We start from the raw sequence: 19,418 nt of genomic DNA on the forward strand, positions 1-19,418 counted from the left end.
CACCTAAGGATCTTAGGAAACATGAAAAGGTGAGGGGAATAATTTTATATAAACGGAGTGCCATAATAGGAAGAAACCAAGATAACAATCAAAGGGTCAAAATATACAAGGCAAGTTGGTCTTTGTATTTATATCATGTTTACTACAACAAAATTGGATTATGAAGGTTCTAGTACCCAAAAAATAAGATAGCAGTGGCTTCAAACATATATCTAGTTATGATAATGACATTATAGTTTGGAAAATAACTCACAGCAGGGAGTTTGTTCTCTTGAACAAAAGCTATTGAAACTTCAGCATGGTTGATGATGAAGTCAACTGCATTAGCACCTGCAGCATAAGCAAGAAAAGTTGGTCAAATAAATTTCAAGGCAAACTGAAAATGCACAGTCCAATATTCTCCCTGGACCTGTTTGGACCCAAAATGAACATTTTGGCCTGACAAGGCACGTCTTGGAGAAATTGAGCCAATATCAGTGGCTCAAGCTATATATTTTCGACAAGCTCGAAATATATATTTAGAGGCTAAATAAAGCCTACTATGGAAGTATGACAAGTCAACTTTAGCATATTTTCCTACTTCGGCTAGGAAAAACCGAGCTAGACAAGGAAGGAGGGGTGGCAGACTAACCAAATGAAATCGAAATGTGCTGAAACTTTCCAGATCCATTCTAGACAGCCCAAGGATCATTTCTTATGAAGAGTGCAAGAGCTTTTTTTGAGTGGAAGGCCTTCAAACAATCAGCCCAATTTTCTACAGAAGCAAAACTGGAAAACTGGACCTGTAAGAGGTCCAGCAGCATTTTCGGCCCAACCACATGGAATAAAAATCTGAAAATTTGTCAGGATGATCTACACTCATAGTGGAACATTTCATATGAAGAAGTCGAAGGCATATAATGAAGTCTTGTTGGAGAAATAATTGAAGGAATAAAGGGGCAGAAACTGACCTAAAACCAGCTCAATATTCACATGTTTATGTTTCCTACCCACATGAAGAAAGCTAGATGCTTTTCTCTTTTTCCTTGGATATATTTTTCTTCTACAATCTCTTTAATAGATCATCACCACTTCCATGTTGCTGCACCTTCATGCTTTGCTTTCATTTCATCTTTTCTCTATCTTTTCCATATTTTACAAGTGAACTTAGATCTACTTTCATTATTTTTCTTCCACTCATCATTTCACTCTTCTTTTTCTTCCCTATATAAACACCTTCTCCTCTCATTCTAAAAGACACATTCACATTCAACAACAACATCTCTAAGATGATCTAAGTTCTCTCTAGAGCAAACCTCTCTAAGAGCAACTCCTCTCCTTCTCTTTCTCTTAGCGGTGATCACACTCCTAGTCCTAGTCTTCTCAGAAGCCGACTTTCAGTGCCACCAAACCCTCTGTCAACGTGCTTCGGTCCTAGTCTCCTCGGGAGCCGACGGTTGTAACGTCCCGAACCCAAATTCACCGGTTTACTAGTCATTTGGACAGTAAACGGTAATTTGTTTTACTTTTACTCTTTTTCAGCAACTTTAGTGGCCCTAAAAGTTGACTTTTTGTTCGGGTCAAAATTTGGGAAAATGTTCTTCATGGAAGTTGTAGAGGACGTTAAACCGAGCGCGTGCATATGTGGTTCGTAAAAATCGGAGCTCGTATGCGATAGTTATAAGCGAAATAGTAAAGTTACTGTTTACGGTTACTGTTCATGGTAAGTTTCTATAAATAGCCAAGTTACTGTGGTAAGTTTCCATTTTTGGAAACTTACCCGGCCTTTTCTCTCTCTTCTCCCCCGACATTTTCTTCCTCTTCGGCCCGATTTCTTCTCCCTCCGGTTTCTTCCTTCTCCGGCCGACCCACGACGGAATCCGGGCACCGGCAGGTTCGCCTCCTCCTCCTTGTCACGCCTGGGGTGGTGTTTGGCGGTGGCTCGACCGGTGGAGCTCGGAATTGAGCTGTGAAGGTTACTGTAGCCGATCGGAACTTTCATCGATTTCCGGCGATTCCGGCCGTTTCCGGCCACGAAATTGGCATCGAAGGTTCGGTTTTCATCACTGATCATTTCCCCTATGGCCTTGTGTCACGATTTGTTGTGTAGAAGTCGAATTGATGAATTGAAATTTTAGGGTTCTTGAGAAATTTCTGGGCTTGTGTTCATCGGCCGAATTGGAGCTCTTTCAGGTAAAATTGGAACTTGTTGTAGTTGAATGAATGGTTGGGTGTGTTGAGTAGATGCTACTGTCCAAAGTTGGTGGCCATCGGAGGTGGTGGCCGCCGGCGCGTGGGGCCCACGCGCCGCCACTGTTGGTGGCGCGTGGAGGCGTGTAGGGCAGTGTTTTAATTCCAGTTTTTAGCCCATTAAATTCTATAAATGTTGTAGAGCTTGTATGTGAAGTTTGGTGATTTTTGGAGAAGCTTGGAATTAACTATGAATTTTTGAAGTTTAGGGTTTCGATTATCGAATTACGAGAATCCGACCGTCGGATATCTCTCGGTTCTGCTTTGGAACCTTTAAATTAACGAATTGGTATTAGTGGTATAATTTGGGCTGAATCCGAGGAGAATGGGAGATGTAAATTATGAGGAATTGAGTTTAGGAATTATATTAAATTGTTGAATAATTATTCACGGAATATAATCGTGTACAGGATGTCGTACCGAGCCCTGGCTCGATGAAGGAACTCGTATACGTGATCGTCGGAATAGTACTGTGAGTGGACTTTTGTTTTTAAGTAATTGATGCATGCATTATTTCTTAAAGTATGCTCTATTTATTCATCAATTTACATTTCGAGTATGAGATTATAAATTGATTTCGTATTATCTCATATAAATACTTTCATTATTGATTCGTTTCCGAAATTGCTTTTGATTTATAATCTTAATGGTGAATTATCTTATTTCCGAGGTTATTTCCGGAATTATTCTCTAATTATATTTTATTTCGATTTGAGACTTCTAAAGGAGTTTCGAAATGGGATTTCGATGGAATTATTTCTTGTTTATTTATTCGATCTTTGGTTTTGGCATTGGGAATGCCTTAGTAATGATTTCGGTTTGAGAATTGTGATTTTGTTTGATCTCGCTTTTCTGCTATTGATTTGGAGATACTTTTGGCGTGTGGGACACGTCGTTGGAAATTCTTTAACGAGAGATGGGGGAAGCCTTATGTATTTTGGATTTACTGGATTTTCGGTTATGTTTCCATGTGCCATACTGAGGGGTGATTTTATCATGCTAGCATTGATTTTCCGCCTTTGTGGCGCGGTGATGGGATCACCGTAGCCCTTCCGCCTTTGTGGCGCAGGTTACTGTCTCTGTGACAGTAATTCTGTAGCCCAGTATCCTATCGCTACACTTAGTGGCGTAAGGGTATATTACGGGAGTTATGGGAGTTCTTTAGCCTGGGAGGCTATCACCCAACCAAGCCTGAGTGGCTTATTCGTATGGCTATCATCTTCCCCTACTTATACTATTTTTGACTAGCGGGGACTAGTCTGAGTTTCCTTAACCAGCGGGGCTGGACTTATATTTTCGAGTATTGAAATTTCAATCTCTTACTCTGTTGTTTTGACTAGCGGGGCTAGTCGGTTTTCTGGAGTTCAACGTTTTTCGGATTATTTTCTTAAGTGTTCTATAAATGTTGCATGCATCCGGATTTTATATATCGAAAAATGTGGGAAAGTATGAAGTTTTATTTTGTTTTATTCATATTAAATTATTTATTTTTGTCCACTCACGCTAACGTTTTTATGTACTTTCCCCTGGGCCCTTCGGTTTCAAATGCCCAGTTTGCAGGCAAATTAGTGGAGGTCGGGCGTACATGACATTTGAGGCATAATTGTCACCACTTCCGCATTGTAGGATCCCTTGATCATTTACTCTACTTTTTTATTTCCTTGTGAATTAGTATTGCTCTGATAACCTTTGGGATTTGTATTGTTAAGTTGAGTTTTGTGTTTTGCGAGTTGGGGAATGTTGTTTGGGGGAGCAGGGTGGCTCCAGGAGAATAAGGATGGGTGATTTAGAAGTGTAAATTTTCTTTCTACAGGTTTTGGGTTGTCCACTTTAGGGGAAGTTCTGCCAAATTTTTGGCAAAATTTCTTCTAAGGTGGGCCCCGCAGGTCCACTTCGGATTTCAGGGGGAAATCCGGGGTGGGTTCTGTCAGTTGGTATCAGAGCATTAGGTTGTCAGATTCGGTAGACTCATTTCTATCTTGTTACCTTATACGCTTGATGTTACACAGTACCTCCCGAGTGATGTCGCGACCACAACGGTTACAGAACCAGCCAAGCAAGGGTAACGCCCTAGCAACTCAGCCAAGCTAAAGTCACGCTTTAGCAAGTTCTCTCTACTTCCCGGTGGTTCTCGCTCTGCTCGATCTACAACATCGAGTATCGATTGTGATTTTCAAGAAGCTCAGCAAAAGTCCTCGCCACGAGGCACAAAGAATCCCACGACGAGGTTGGTGCTCTCCTCGTCCACAATTGCTTGAAAGAAGTCAGGTCAAGGGACACCCCCGACGACCGCACCCGAACGGTGCTGGCACGCCCGCGCAGAAAAGAGACTGTTGACCAGCTGCAGCAAAATTGGAGCCAAACATTTTGGCACGCCCAGTGGGACTACATCAGAGTCTTTTCTCTTGAAGACATTCAACCACCGGGCTTCAAAACCAAACATTTTGGCACACCCGGTGGGACTACACCAGAGTCTTTTTGTGTTCACCATCATTGGGATGCCAGAGGAAAATCTTTACCAAAAGAAATTCCTAAAGTAAATAGATGGTCAATGTTGCCACCACTGGCGATACTGCCATTAATGATGAGTTTATGCCTATTCCCATCCCAGAGGGGGCAAGCATTGAGGAACAGCTGGCGATCATCATGGCCAACGTCGAGAGGCATAAAGAAAAGCGAGCCAGGGACATGGCCAGTTTGATCGCAAAAACAAAGCAGAGGTTTCGCGATTGGGACCAAGAAATTGAGCAGAACGCTCGAGAAGCTAGAGAACAATTCTATAAGCCTTTCTTGAGTAGCGACAAACAGACCACTCAACATGCCGCGAACATCACATCTGAGTTCACAACCTTACGTGAGGAAGGTTCCAGCTTGGCTAATTCGCAGCAAGGCGAATTGGGACGTCAAAAACCTGCTCGCGAAGAGGTCGTTTCTGAGACTAACTTGCCTATAGGTGGCAATCAACCTAAGGGTCTCACTGGTGAGTCACAGCCTTACACAGAGGTTGTGCATGGAAAAGGTCATCAACAAGATTGTTCTTCTGACAATACAATTGTCTCTGAACAAATATCTGATTTCTCCACTGATCAAACCAAATACGTGGCTACTGATCAGATGCATGGGGGGCAAGATATGACCCATGATCATCCCTTTGATCAAGAGAAGTTGGCGACAGTTGGCGACAAAGCCGATCTTGGGACACCGTCATCTCCCAAATTACAATTGAAGATCATGCCTCGTCAACCAACAAAGATACTTGGGGGGCAAGATGACTCCTCTCACGAGCCAAATTCCTCCAAATTCTTCAACGAGAAGTATCTTTGTTCTTTTCCTACAAGCTCTCACAGGAGGGATTTTTACCCTACCAATTTTGATACATCGGAGCTTGGAATGAAGCATAGATGGCCTCCCCCGTGGTCTTCTAGAGGTTAGCCAAACATGGTGCTACTAGCTTCTTTCTTTCTTTGCTTTTAATTTTCTGTTAATTTTTTCGTTTCTAGTTTTCTTTTCATTAAAAAAAAAATCAGTTAAAAAAAAAAAAAATTGAACTTGGTAAGGTGTTGTGAATCATAACGGAATAGGTGAAGTCTCTTTTGTTAATATTGGCCTAAACTCCTTATTGGTGCCTAGTTCAGGTCCCTTAAGGTTAAGGGCGGCTTTTATTAACACTTGTTGAATTGTCTTCACACTTATGACCTTTCTCATCTTAGTAAGTATAGCCTATGTGAAATGGTGTCTAGAAAGGGGACAACGTTCATGACAGGTTCTTGAATCCAGAAGTGCGTGCAAATGGGCCTAAACCACTATGTGGGAGTAGCTCATGCCAAAATGGATTCTGCCTCTCTTGTTCGCCCTCCCCCACCTGGCCATTTCAGTAAGGTTGCCCAAAGGATTTGAAAGAAAATTTGTGTCTAGACGACTATACTTGGGCCGCATGTCTAAACCTTGATTCACAATGTCTTATTAAAATTATAAAAAAAAAAAATACAAAAATACAAAAAGAGTTTCAAATTTGTGCGTCGCGGAGGACGCAAAAAATTGTGTTCTTGCCTAATAGTGGCTGGAACTTGCTAATATACTTAAGAGGCCATTGGTATTGGTCTGGGCACATATACAAGAGGCATTTAATATGCCTAGTATGGTATTAGCAGTGGAAGAGGTCAAATCAATATTTTTGCCAATAATTGTGGCGAAAGCTGGGTTGCGAATTGTTGGCAGTGAAGTGGTTTTAATTACATGGCCTCGCAAAGGATGGTTCGCGAAGGAAGACTGGCGATTAATATATGTATACTATGTATAATTAAGAGGGAGAGAGGCTACTGTTCAAGTAATTTTAGTCAAGCCAATACAAGTGGCTTTGGAGCAACGACATTATAAGAGTAGTGTTGATTCAAGACCTCTTTAGTCAAGACGCGGACCTTTGACTTCGAGGTCTGGGGGGCAATGTTTGGACCCAAAATGAACATTTTGGCCTGACAAGGCACGTCTTGGAGAAATTGAGCCAATATCAGTGGCTCAAGCTATATATTTTCGACAAGCTCGAAATATATATTTAGAGGCTAAATAAAGCCTACTATGGAAGTATGACAAGTCAACTTTAGCATATTTTCCTAATTCGGCTAGGAAAAACCGAGCTAGACAAGGAAGGAGGGGTGGCAGACTAACCAAATGAAATCGAAATGTGCTGAAACTTTCCAGATCCATTCTAGACAGCCCAAGGATCATTTCTTATGAAGAGTGCAAGAGCTTTTTTTGAGTGGAAGGCCTTCAAACAATCAGCCCAATTTTCTACAGAAGCAAAACTGGAAAACTGGACCTGTAAGAGGTCCAGCAGCATTTTCGGCCCAACCACATGGAATAAAAATCTGAAAATTTGTCAGGATGATCTACACTCATAGTGGAACATTTCATATGAAGAAGTCGAAGGCATATAATGAAGTCTTGTTGGAGAAATAATTGAAGGAATAAAGGGGCAGAAACTGACCTAAAACCAGCTCAATATTCACATGTTTATGTTTCCTACCCACATGAAGAAAGCTAGATGCTTTTCTCTTTTTCCTTGGATATATTTTTCTTCTACAATCTCTTTAATAGATCATCACCACTTCCATGTTGCTGCACCTTCATGCTTTGCTTTCATTTCATCTTTTCTCTATCTTTTCCATATTTTACAAGTGAACTTAGATCTACTTTCATTATTTTTCTTCCACTCATCATTTCACTCTTCTTTTTCTTCCCTATATAAACACCTTCTCCTCTCATTCTAAAAGACACATTCACATTCAACAACAACATCTCTAAGATGATCTAAGTTCTCTCTAGAGCAAACCTCTCTAAGAGCAACTCCTCTCCTTCTCTTTCTCTTAGCGGTGATCACACTCCTAGTCCTAGTCTTCTCAGAAGCCGACTTTCAGTGCCACCAAACCCTCTGTCAACGTGCTTCGGTCCTAGTCTCCTCGGGAATAGAACGTTGTACAAAATGGATATATAGCCCATAAAATGTGCTTTATTTTGGCAGAAAATTAGTTCATGTCTATGGTTGGTGGTGGAGTGAAAAATTATTGCCTTATGCAAACCAACAAGCACCTCGATGTTCTACATAATTTACATAATCTGTAGAAGAACTCAATCACATGAAAATATTGTCCTTCATTCCTCGACAAATTTAGATCATTATTTCATTAACTCATTAAGTAGCTAGAGATTTGAGTTTCTTCAGAACTCTCTAATCACCATCATCACTCAGTTTCCTCTCTTTGAATCTTGATTGAAATTAAATAGTCTTAGATTTGATCATAGTTCAGGACTAGTAACACATTATTACAATACAAGTAAAGGTCCAATAAGGACCTATTATGACCAATAGCATTTGCATCTTTGATATGGTCATATACAGAGTACAAGTGAATATTAGATGCATTTGTCCTATTGTAACCCATACATAGCATAACAGCAATTCCCTCTACTCATACTTTCCAATACCTGCTTTTCTAAAGGGAAAATTTATTGTTTCTGAGGTAAAGTTGGAAGAGGCTGGTTGCTTTGAAAATACAATTGACCACAAAGACAAATAATATGCAAAGCAACAAATCCATTTTGTGTATGTTGTGATTGATATTTTGAGAGATGCAGGCAAGCAAATTTGTAAACAAAAACGACAATTGGGACACCAGATTCTCAGTTTTCTATATTTCTTTTAGTGTATGTTCTTTAAAAAAGAAAGCAGCACATTATTTGAATGTAAACCAGCTACTTCAAATAATGGAATGATGAAGGATAGAATTACTGACCTTTGTAAAGTCAAGCTTGTGCAGGCAAGGTGGTGCTTCACCTTTTGGAAGACCTTTCTTCTGATATCCCATCTTCTTGTTATTTAAACCTTTGTAGCTTAGAATAAGACTGCCAATGAATATGCAAATGCAAAATATCAACTGATGAGCTGGCAAAGTTGTATGCATATTGGAACAGTGTATGTTTCCACAAGAGGGAACTATATTTTCCTGCAGGAACAATATAAGGCAAACATAAATTTTACAATTACAAAAACAAAGGATAGATATTTCCCAAGTTCAATATAATGTAGTGGTGAGCGGTAACTGAACAAGAAACTGATAAAATAAAAGAAAAAAATAATTGCAATTACACTGCATTCATTGGACAATGCATGTGAATAAACTTATTTCCATACCTTAAGTCATGCCTTCAAGTAAATATCATTCTAATCAGACGCCATAAATATATGTTTGGCATGGTGACCGATCGAAACAATCATGATTTGAACTTCTTGAATGGGGAAATAAATTCAGAAAACTATGCTATAAACTCAGAAAATGGAAAGACCTTGAAAGTGCCTTTCGGAAGAGAAAAACATCTACAAGTTCATCAGTGAGTTTAGTGAAGTAGATTTAGTGCACTAGATCAAGCTTCTAAACTACAAATTTAATATTCCTTTCACTGATGCAATTTTGCATTTATTAGGTACATGGAATTGGGTATGGTAAACTAGTTCAACTCTATCCACACTTATGGAGAATGCCAACAAAGAGTTGATATTACAAACCAATTTTGAAACTCCAAAGATATCAAAGAAAGGGAGAATTTGAAAATGTAAACCTGTATTCGTAACACTGGCCCATAGACAATGCCATGCTGCATCAGTAATTACAGCTTTTCGTTCTCCAGTCGTGCATCGGTATATAATTCTTTGCAGTCAGTCCTCTGCTTGGGACGATAATTGTCCCAGAAGTCCTCTGAGTCGTCTGCTTTAAAAGGAAACCATACCTTTTGACATTCATCAAAAGAAAGTTCACTGGTGAGGTTCTCTGCACGAATTAGCTTCATAGAAACGTCTTCATTGGGTGGCATTACAAGGTGGACACCACAGCTTTTTATGGAGGACCGAGAATCCTCATCTTGATAAATAAAGACTCGACACGTAAAAGGGGGCAATGGACGCATATAACCAAGTAGCCACATTTCAAGGAAGGGAACATAGTGCAGCCACACATGATCCGACTCTCCTGAATAAACACGTTCATACTTGGAAACTTCCCATTTGGGAATTGAAACACGTACTTCATTGATGTGAATATAGAACGTGAAACCATTCCAATGATCTTGCGGCTTTTGATGAACAGCAACACAGAGAGCCAATCCTGTGTTGTCCCATTTGAAATTTGCAAGTGTTTCGATATAAAATTCAAACCGTCGATGCCCCATGAAATCCATTTGACAGCTGAACCACTTTGGAACCTCGCATCTTGGAACTGGAAATGTAATTGTGAATTTGGATTGCTGAGAAGATAGGAGTCGAAAGAAGAGATCAGCGTGCACTTCATCATCATCATCCTTGTTTGCCATCTTAACCAAATTTTGACAGAGTCTCCAGCAATTAGTCAAGTCCATCTCCTTAATCATTTGTGATTCTTTACGCTCCAAAATGTTTGACAACTTGGAAATTCTTTCCAATGATACGCAATCCCTCACATACAACCGGCGAATCCTTGGTGGAAGCTCTAGAATTTCTACGAGCCTCCTGCAGCCGATCAAATTGAGTTCCCACAAGTCGACAAATTTGTTGATGCATTCGGGAAGAATAACAATGGGGCTTCCTGATAAATTAAGTTCCCTTAAAGGGGATGCACAATCAAGGGACGCGAGGAAATCAATATTAGACAAATTGCATGGAGACGCGATGAAGTAAGATAGCCAAGGAAGATCCGAATTGAATTCAGTGTCTGGCTCTGGCACCAATGAACTGCCTGCACGCCGTATCTTTCTTTTCGATAAAGAGTCACGGTTGTCATGTGAAACCTTTGAGTAAGTTGGAAGCACTTCAGACTCCACCTTATTTGGGAATCTTACCAGTTTTGGGCACTCGGACAAAAAAACAAAGCATAACTTCTGCAATTCATAAATGCCGCAAGGTAGATCTGTGAGGTTTCCACAATACTCTAGATTCAACTGTTCCAGGTTAATTAGATATCCAATGGATGAAGGCAATGCTTTGATGCCAGTGTTGGATAGCCTCAAGGATGTCATGTATTTCATCTCTCCCTCAATTTCAGGGAAACTCTCCAGCCTTGTGCAGTAGTTGAGATTAATGGATCGGAGGGATCTCCAGTTGACTTCTCCTGGTAGCCTCACGAGGTTAGAGCATCTTTCAAGATTCAGGTCAACAAGCTTTTTGAGGGATCCAACCGAAGGGTGAACCTTCTTTAAACTTTTACAATTGCTTAGATCCAGGAACTCTAAGTTTGGGCTTCCAGACAGGTCTGGACTTTGTGCTAGGAATTTACATTCACTCAAATTTAAGGATTTCAGGTTTTCCATACTCTATCATTCCAAAGAAGAAGAAAAAATCAAATGAAAAATTGGTAAGGTGTAAAGATTTTAATAAAGTAAACTCCTGAAAATTTATAATTACCTTGAATCCTTCTCCGAAACGTGAGATGCGGCTGCAAGGCATATTAAGTTGAATCAGATTCTTCATATTAAATTTAGACGGCAAAGATTGTACCTGATAGTTACGCCAATAAAGTAACCGCAACTTATTTGGATAATAATCAACATTTCCACAAAGCCTTCCATTGACGTTTATAAAAATTTTAAGATTTCTCATCTCTTTGAAGCATTCTGGACTCAAGTGTATCTCATATGTTGTAGGCATCTTTATCATTATACGTACCTTCAATTTTACTTGTTCCCTAGTATGAAAAAGGCAATCGTATTAGCAAAATGAGTACATGTATAATAAAATGCAAGTTTTTTGAGTTTTATTCTTTCTTTAAGAATTCAACAGAAAATCATATAATACATATTACCCGGATATTGGTTGTCAAATTGGAATAAACTACACACATAGAGAATCACACTGACCTGACTCCATGTATATATGTAAATCTGGGCATATAGGAACTACATACCGTGTTTTCTGTTAGAACCTCCTGCACATCCTTGTGATGCCACAATCTGCTTCGCTCACCGGGCTCTGTAGACTCTTGCTGAACTATATCTTTTCCCATCTCTTGTAGCAAATCATGCATGCAAATCTCACCATAACGATCACCATATATGAGAGCCATTTCTTCAAGAACTTCAATACTATGCATGGGGTTGTTGCGGTCACAACCTTCTAGTATCTGTATCACATCATCTGTCTTCCAACCTTTGAACAAACAAGCAATGTCGAGGAAAACTTCTTTCACTATTTTTTCCAGTCCATCATAACTGACTTTGAGAATATCTTGAACGCCTTCAGGAAGATTTCTTCTAAAACCATCTAGCATAGCTTGCCATTTATGTACCGGTCTATCACATAGATGTGAACCCAAAACTACTAGGGCCAACGGAAGGCCTTGAGCATATCTATCAATAGTCCTAACTAACTGCTTCTCATTGTCATCTAAAATTCTCTTATTCTTTAAGGCAATTGAACTGAAGAGCTCACAACCTTCGTGATGATCTAGTTCCCTAGCTTTGTATATATGAATGACTTTGTGAACAGTCAACAAACGCTTATCTCTTGTTGTTATTATAACTCTACTGCCACGACCAAACCAGTCAGGTGCTCCGGCTAATGCGTCTAACTGGTCCGATTTATTCACATCATCAAGAATTAACAGAATCCTTTTATTTCTCAACCTTTCACGCAACAAATTGATTCCTTCATCAACATTGATTACTTTCAGTTCTTTGCCCCCTAGAATCTTTGAAAGAATAATGTTCTGTAGGTTGACTAGACCTTCATGTGGCACGGAATGTTCTCTAACATTTGCCAAAAAGCAACTATCTTCAAACTCATGGACAATTGTATTGTAAATAGCTTTAGCAATTGTTGTCTTCCCTATTCCACCACTTCCCCATATCCCTACCATGCGTATATCACTTCCCCCAACATCTAAGAGTTCAAGCATGTCTTGTACACGAGATTCTATCCCGACTGGAAACTTTGCCACATTCAAAGGGGTATGTTTTATTACTTGTGCAGAAATCTCTTTAATGATTCTATGAATAAATTTAGATTCATATTCATGCCTGTCATGTTAAAATCAAATGAAACATTTAATAAAAATAAAACCTTGCTACTTCGAAAAAGAGCATAGTATTGTATAATAATCACACACCACTAAAAAAACAGACAAATTTGCTATAAGTAAGATTAAGTGCATGATGTACCCGCCCGGGAAATGCCACCCAGATAAATTTGCTGCTTCTGAAAGAGCTTCTCTCCATCTTAACACCTTGTTCTTGTCATCTTCAAATCGGTGCTCATGCTCTGCAAGTGCCTTACTAAATGTGCCTCTTTGGTGTCTTACGTCCGAGGGATCCACTTTGTAAAAGATTGGCCAAACCAGTTGTTTCTTTGATCTTCTACATCCAAGGATATGAACCAGTTCATCCAAACACCACTTTGAGGATGCGTAGTTTTCAGAGAACACAATGAGAGAGAGCTTTGATCCTTCAATGGCTCGGAGAAGTGCTTCTGATATTTCCTCTCCTCTTGGAAGATCATCATCATCTATGAAAGTGTTGATCCCCCTTTGAACCAAATTTCTGTGCAAATGACCTGTAAAATTGTAGCGCGTATCCTCGCCTCTGAAACTCAGAAACACATCGTGTGTGTATGAACGGGTGGAAAAAGGGACAGAAGAGAATGAGGAAGAAGCACTCAATTGGATGGCCATTGAATCTAGCTTTTTGTTTGATTTCACGCTCACCTCGCTGATGGAATGAAGAAGGAGCGGAAGAGGAAGAAGAACTGAAAAGGAGCACAGCTCAAAAATAGGGACACTGCTTGATCACAGTTTCCTTGGAGCTTTGATCAACATCAATGTGAAGTCAAAGGCGTGTAAGATGAAACGCAACTACCAAGAAAAGGAGAAGAAGAAAAGGTAAAGTGGAAAAAGCAGAAACAGATTGTATGTGTATGAACGGGTGGAAAAAGCAGGAACGGTTGTTGTTTGACTGCTGGTGAAATGAAGAAGGGGCAGAAGAGGACGAGGCTCTCAGTCAGTAGGTGCACTGATCACAGTTTTTCCTGTAAGATGAAGCGAAACTACCAAGAAAAGAAGAAAAGGCAATGGAAGACTGTTCCAGGAAGAGAACTGGATCAGTCAAGTCACCGCCGAATGAGTGGGAGATATTTTGCCAATGCAATTATTGGTTTGGTTTAGTGGTAAAATTGTAAAAGAATGAAGAAACAAGTTTGTTTAGAAGCAAAGCTTAATGAACATGACAATCAAGTGAGATTGATTATTGAGAGTTTGGTAAAATGAGAGACGACACATTTGTATATCGACCGGTGGAAGCAACTGCATTATTTCTTCATTTCTTTTCTTGGACTGAATGGCAAAACTGGAAAACCACACTATATTCATCATCAGAACATAATTTTGAACTAAAGAATTTCTTTTTTCTTAAAAAAAGATTATGGGTTGCAGAAGTAGGACTCATTGCTTTCTTCTTTTTCGAAAAACATGACACTAAGTACTTTTATTTTTTATTATTTTAATACTTAAGTTTAATTCAGTGTGGATTTAAAATACTTGCTCAGTTATTGATTCTAAAATTAAAAAACTGTTGTAGGGAAACTGAAATTGAGAGGAATTTTCTGTGTCTTCTCATTGATAATAGGGGCCTCTTTATATAGAGGATTACAATGCATAGAATCTCAATCGTACAAGGAAAGTAATCGTACATTGAATAGGAATCTAGATCCTTCTAATTTAACCCTATTACCACTAGGTCAAGTAACCTAGAGTTTGGGCCAAACACAAATAGAGATATCCTTAAACACTCCCCCTTGTGTTGTCCAAACGCGGTGTTTCTCTCGTTGCCTCGTTAAAAACCTTGCCGAGTAACAAAAACCCAGTGGGACAAAAATAACCTCGGTCGAAGGGGAAAAAGAGCACAACACACCCTTCACGTTTCGAGACCATACATGTAGACATCTCCCCCTGATGTCTGCATCTCCCCTTGATGACTACGGTCATGGGAGTTCGGATAACTTCCGTAAACGATACTACCAACATGTTTCTCGAAAGTGGAATTTAGGCAATCACTTAGTGAGCAAGTCTGCCACACTGTCCTCAGATCGAACCTAGTTCATTTTGATCTTGAGGAGAGTCTGTTGTTGCTGATTAAGCTTGGTGTTGTCGCTTTGATGTAGCCTTGCGTCATTTGTTCAAAACAAGCTGCATTATCCTAAATGCTCGTAGGCTCATCTATGGTAGACTTCAAACCACAATTGTTCGAACATGCGTAATTATGGATCCAATCCAAATACATTCACGAATCTCTTCGTGAAGAGCAATAGTCTCTGCATTGTTCGAAGATATAGCGACTAGGGTCTATTTCTGTAGACCTCCAAGATATCACGGTCTTTACCCATGGTGAACACTTAACCATTTTGGGAATGACCTTTGTGTGGGTCAGAGAGATACCCAGCATCAGCTAAACCTCCCAAAACGACATGTGTTTTGGGATGGGGATAGTGGACGCAGGCTAGTGTTGGCGGCGTTCCTGGTGTGTGATGGGTCCGAATCCATCATCTCTCTGTAGGTATCGAACAAGCCCATATCAATCGTACATCTCAAGTACTGAAAGATATCTTTTACACCAATCTAATGGCGTCGCGTTGGCGCAGAGCTATATCTTAGCTAACAAGTTCACAATATATGAGATGCCCGGTCTTGTGCATGGAGCTAAGTACAATAATGCGCATATTGTACTTAACTAGGGCATTTCTGCCCCTAGCGCATCTTCGTCATCATCCTTTGAACGAAGAGGATCCTTTTCAAGATCAAGACTACGGACGATCATGGGGGTGCTTGAAGGTTTGACCTTGTCAAAATGCCTAAGCATCTATCAACACGATGCTCAAGTTCCAAACTGAGACATAATCGTGTTCTCCCATAATCCTTCATCTCAAAATAGGATTTCAAGTGTTCAGCGGTTTCCCTTAACTCTTTAAGGGCTTCTAATGAAGATCATGTCCAACATGAACCGCGATAGAATCCTAAACTTGTTATGGAAACACGGGGGCATATCCCTTCCCAATCAAGTAGTCATCTTAGTGAGCGTTTCAACCTCTTTGTAAAACGCGCCCCGTGGTCTAGAGCCACTTGACTTGGGTAAATGAAGTTCACCATGAACCTTCATGTATATTCCGTATCTAGATCCCTATAGAGATACGTAGTGACCACATTTGTAAGCTGCATGTTCAGTTATTCGGAAACTACCAAACTGACAAGGTAGTGGAGTGCAATGACATCCATTACGAGAGAATATGTCTCATCGTAGTCGATTCCAGGGCGTTTTGTGAGAAGCCTTGCGCCATAAGGCGAGATTGTCATCTCTTTTTCTCATCACGCTTTCTAACGAAGACCCATTAGTCAACAGGTTTTATGTCAGGAAGTGTTGGCATCACTAGCTCAGAAAACCTTCCTATTCGTTAGAGAATCCATCTTAACCTGGATCGCATATTTCCATTTAGGCCAAATCTCTCTACGTTGGCATTCATTCATCAACGGAGCGTGGTTCGATATCATCGGACTCAACAAACTCATGCGCAACGAAATGCGTGACTACATCATCAATTATGATGGAGTTTCTATCCCACGTCTCATGTACACTAGTGTAAGTTTTCATAGAGCTCTATATTCTCAGGAATAGGGTTCTAACGTTGAGGCGTCCCCCAACGATAACCATAACCCGGAAGATTCTCATGAGACGGATTTTGAGTGTCGATGATCAAAGGATTGGAATGTGCCAAAGTATCCTTTGAACCCACGGGCCTCCCATGCATCCTAGCTGGGGCCATGGCCTGTAACGCCAGAGTGTCACTCTCTATGGCGTTGGCGTCGGCGTCATGCCTACCTCTGTGTAGGGTGGCGCTACGTCCTCTCGTAGGGACGTCCATCCTTGCAGGCATGTTTGCAGCATATTTGTGTGATCTCGTCACTTTAACAGGGATCGAGATGAGACATAGTGGGGACAGACTACGACAATTCCTGTCGTTCCTGTTGAACATTCGTGTTCATATCTCCCCCTAACGACGGGAAGACTGTCTCATCAAAGTGACATCCGCAAATCTAGCGGTAAGGAGATCGCCTAGCAAGAGCATTAAGTGGCGGACGATTGTTGGAGTCTCAAATCCAACTGAGTTGCTCATTCATTTGTAAGGACCCATTATAGAGCGCTGTGGCAGCGCAATTGGCACATAAATGGCTCACTCAAATGTGCGTAAGTACAAAATACTTGTACCCAGTCACTAGCTGTAACGCAGAGAGACATTGAGTGGCGGTAGGTCGTAGACGAATTAGCATGGCTGCATGCGATATTGCATCACCCCAGGCGGATATAAGGAAATTGGTGCGCATTACCAATGTCCAGACTACCATCGTAGTCGTTTCCGCGAGACCATGTGGGTGTGTTCATGGGAATATAATGTCCAACATTAGTCCCAATGCAATAACCATCGAAAGTCTTCGATGTAAACTCACTAGCATAGTCAAATCCAATTGACTGAATAGGATGATTCGGGGAGTGAGCCCGTTGTCATATGATGTGTGCTAGGAGTGCTTCATAAGCAGCATTACAAGTGGACAATGGCACAACACGTGACCAGCGTGTTTGCATATCAACCAACATCATGAGATATTTTAACGTCCGCAAGTTGGTGGAATCAGTCCACAGAATCCCTACGGATTCTATGTAAGAACATAATGAGTATTTTCATATCCTTTGCATAGGACGGTCTCAATCCTAATTTTCCTAAGGAAGTGGCTTTGTAAAATGAGCGAGAGGCCTTAGAAGCAACCAATGAGAGTTTTGGTTGGGCCTGAGCGTTTGAAACGCATATTGAAGCAAAGTTTGTGACTACATCACCCATCATGGTGTCATGACCATGGGAAGTGGCATCCATGGCGTTATAACCATGGGGATTGACATCCATGGCATCATGGCCATGGGTAGCGCCAAATATGGCGTTGTCACAAGGGACTTGGGCGGCCATATGGCGTTCCAAGACAGCTGCAGCGCCAGATGCTGCAATTGTTGCGGTCTTGCTAAGTCCAGGAATCAATTTTTGATTCTTGCTTCATTTCGCTCGAGGGTGTCCATGTGAAGTCTTTAGTAGACGGATCACCATATCATGACCAGGGTGACTTATCCTGTCGAGACGAAGCCAATATGTGTCTAAATCCAAGAGATCTTCTCTCATAACTTTATTGGATTTAATAGCTCGAATAGTGACATAGAGTCCACTAGAGAGACACATAAACTTCTCTAAGATGCGCATTCGTTCGCAATCATTAGAGGCATTACAAAGGAACTCATTTCTGTTCTCTATATGCGTTTTCGCATGGAATCCGTTGGCTATCCATAGGTGCGAGATGCCCTAGGAGCGTAGAGAGTTTCTGTGACATTAATCAAGGTGCCATTTGGCAAGGGGAACTTGGGCTATTCCATGTCCTTGAATTAATACTGATGGCCCAGCCATCGTAGTCACAAAGTAACATGCTCATGAATCAAAATGGAGTCATAATGAAGAGAACTCGAAATTTTATTCATAAGCCAACGGAGTTACAGCATTGTCTCTTTGACCAAAGAAAATCTAATCCAAAATGCTAGCTAATGCAAAACAATGGTAGTCGTTTGACTTCTTTCGGTAACTCCAAAATAAATATGACCAGGTGAGTAGAGAGATGTCGGTGGAGCAAAGCTCGCTTAAGTACCACTTATCTCAAAACCTTCCTAGACATCACACTCACTTTGGATGAGCCTATGTGAAGAAAAACTAAACCAATAGCATTTACTACATAGTATGGCAATTGCCTATTACATCTCTTGGAAAATAAAGACTTAAACAGAATTGGCGATCTATTGATCCCAGCCAAATTTGTAGTCTTCAACCCTTTACTCTAGATCATCTTCTTGTTCCACATAGTGAGCTTCTCTTGCTTCACAATATGCTTTGTAGGCGGTGACAAGTTCTTCACGAGCTCTACAAATGTGTGCCCAATGATCAGACACTCCACATCGAGAACATACATCTCTTTGCTCAAACTCCATTGATTGAGGCGCTTTGAAAGCTTCATTAAGATGGCTCTTAGTGTTGGTGGAGCCACCAACATGGCCAGAGGCGTTGCCTCCCTCTCTCTTTCCACGTTGACCTCTTTGGTTCCGTGTTCGCCTATTTTGGCGATTACCTTCCCAAGTAGAGCGATTATATGGACCAGAAAGTCCATAAGTATCCCTAATGTTAGGGTTTTGCTCTTGGCGCCTTCTCTTAGGGGCACGACTATAATTGGATTCCGGAATATGCTCTATTTCCACGGATCTCGAATTATAGTTCTTCACAAGGATGTTGTCACACTTTTCAGTGACATTCATAGCTCCAATGAGCTCATGAAACCTTGTGATCCGTCCTGCAGTAACATCAATTCGATAGTTCTTAGCAACCATCAATGCAGAAACGGGGAAGGTAGAGAGAGTCTTCTCAATCAACATCGCATTTGTGATCTCTTTACCACAGAATTCCATTAAGGATTTAATGCGAAGTGCTTCCGAGTTATAGTCAAGAACTGACTTGAAATCATAGGAGCGGAGGCTATGCCATCTCACTTCTAGGTCAGGAAGCAAGGAAGGAGTCACGGACGTTGCCAAATCTTTCTTCGAGTGAGACC

At 40.7% G+C, this 19,418-nt stretch overlaps 1 protein-coding gene and 1 pseudogene across 1 annotated transcript in view; both read right to left on the reverse strand.

The window, feature by feature from the left end:
- The window catches only part of LOC133736080 (TMV resistance protein N-like), a 69,966-nt gene that overhangs the window by 4,413 nt on the left and 46,135 nt on the right, over positions 1-19,418 (reverse strand). The gene's annotated exons all lie outside the window — the stretch shown is intronic.
- LOC133737256 (TMV resistance protein N-like) lies at positions 8,525-14,018 on the reverse strand (annotated as a pseudogene).

Source organism: Rosa rugosa, chromosome 3, assembly GCF_958449725.1.
Source record: "Rosa rugosa chromosome 3, drRosRugo1.1, whole genome shotgun sequence".
In the NCBI taxonomy this organism is placed as follows: domain Eukaryota; kingdom Viridiplantae; phylum Streptophyta; class Magnoliopsida; order Rosales; family Rosaceae; genus Rosa; species Rosa rugosa.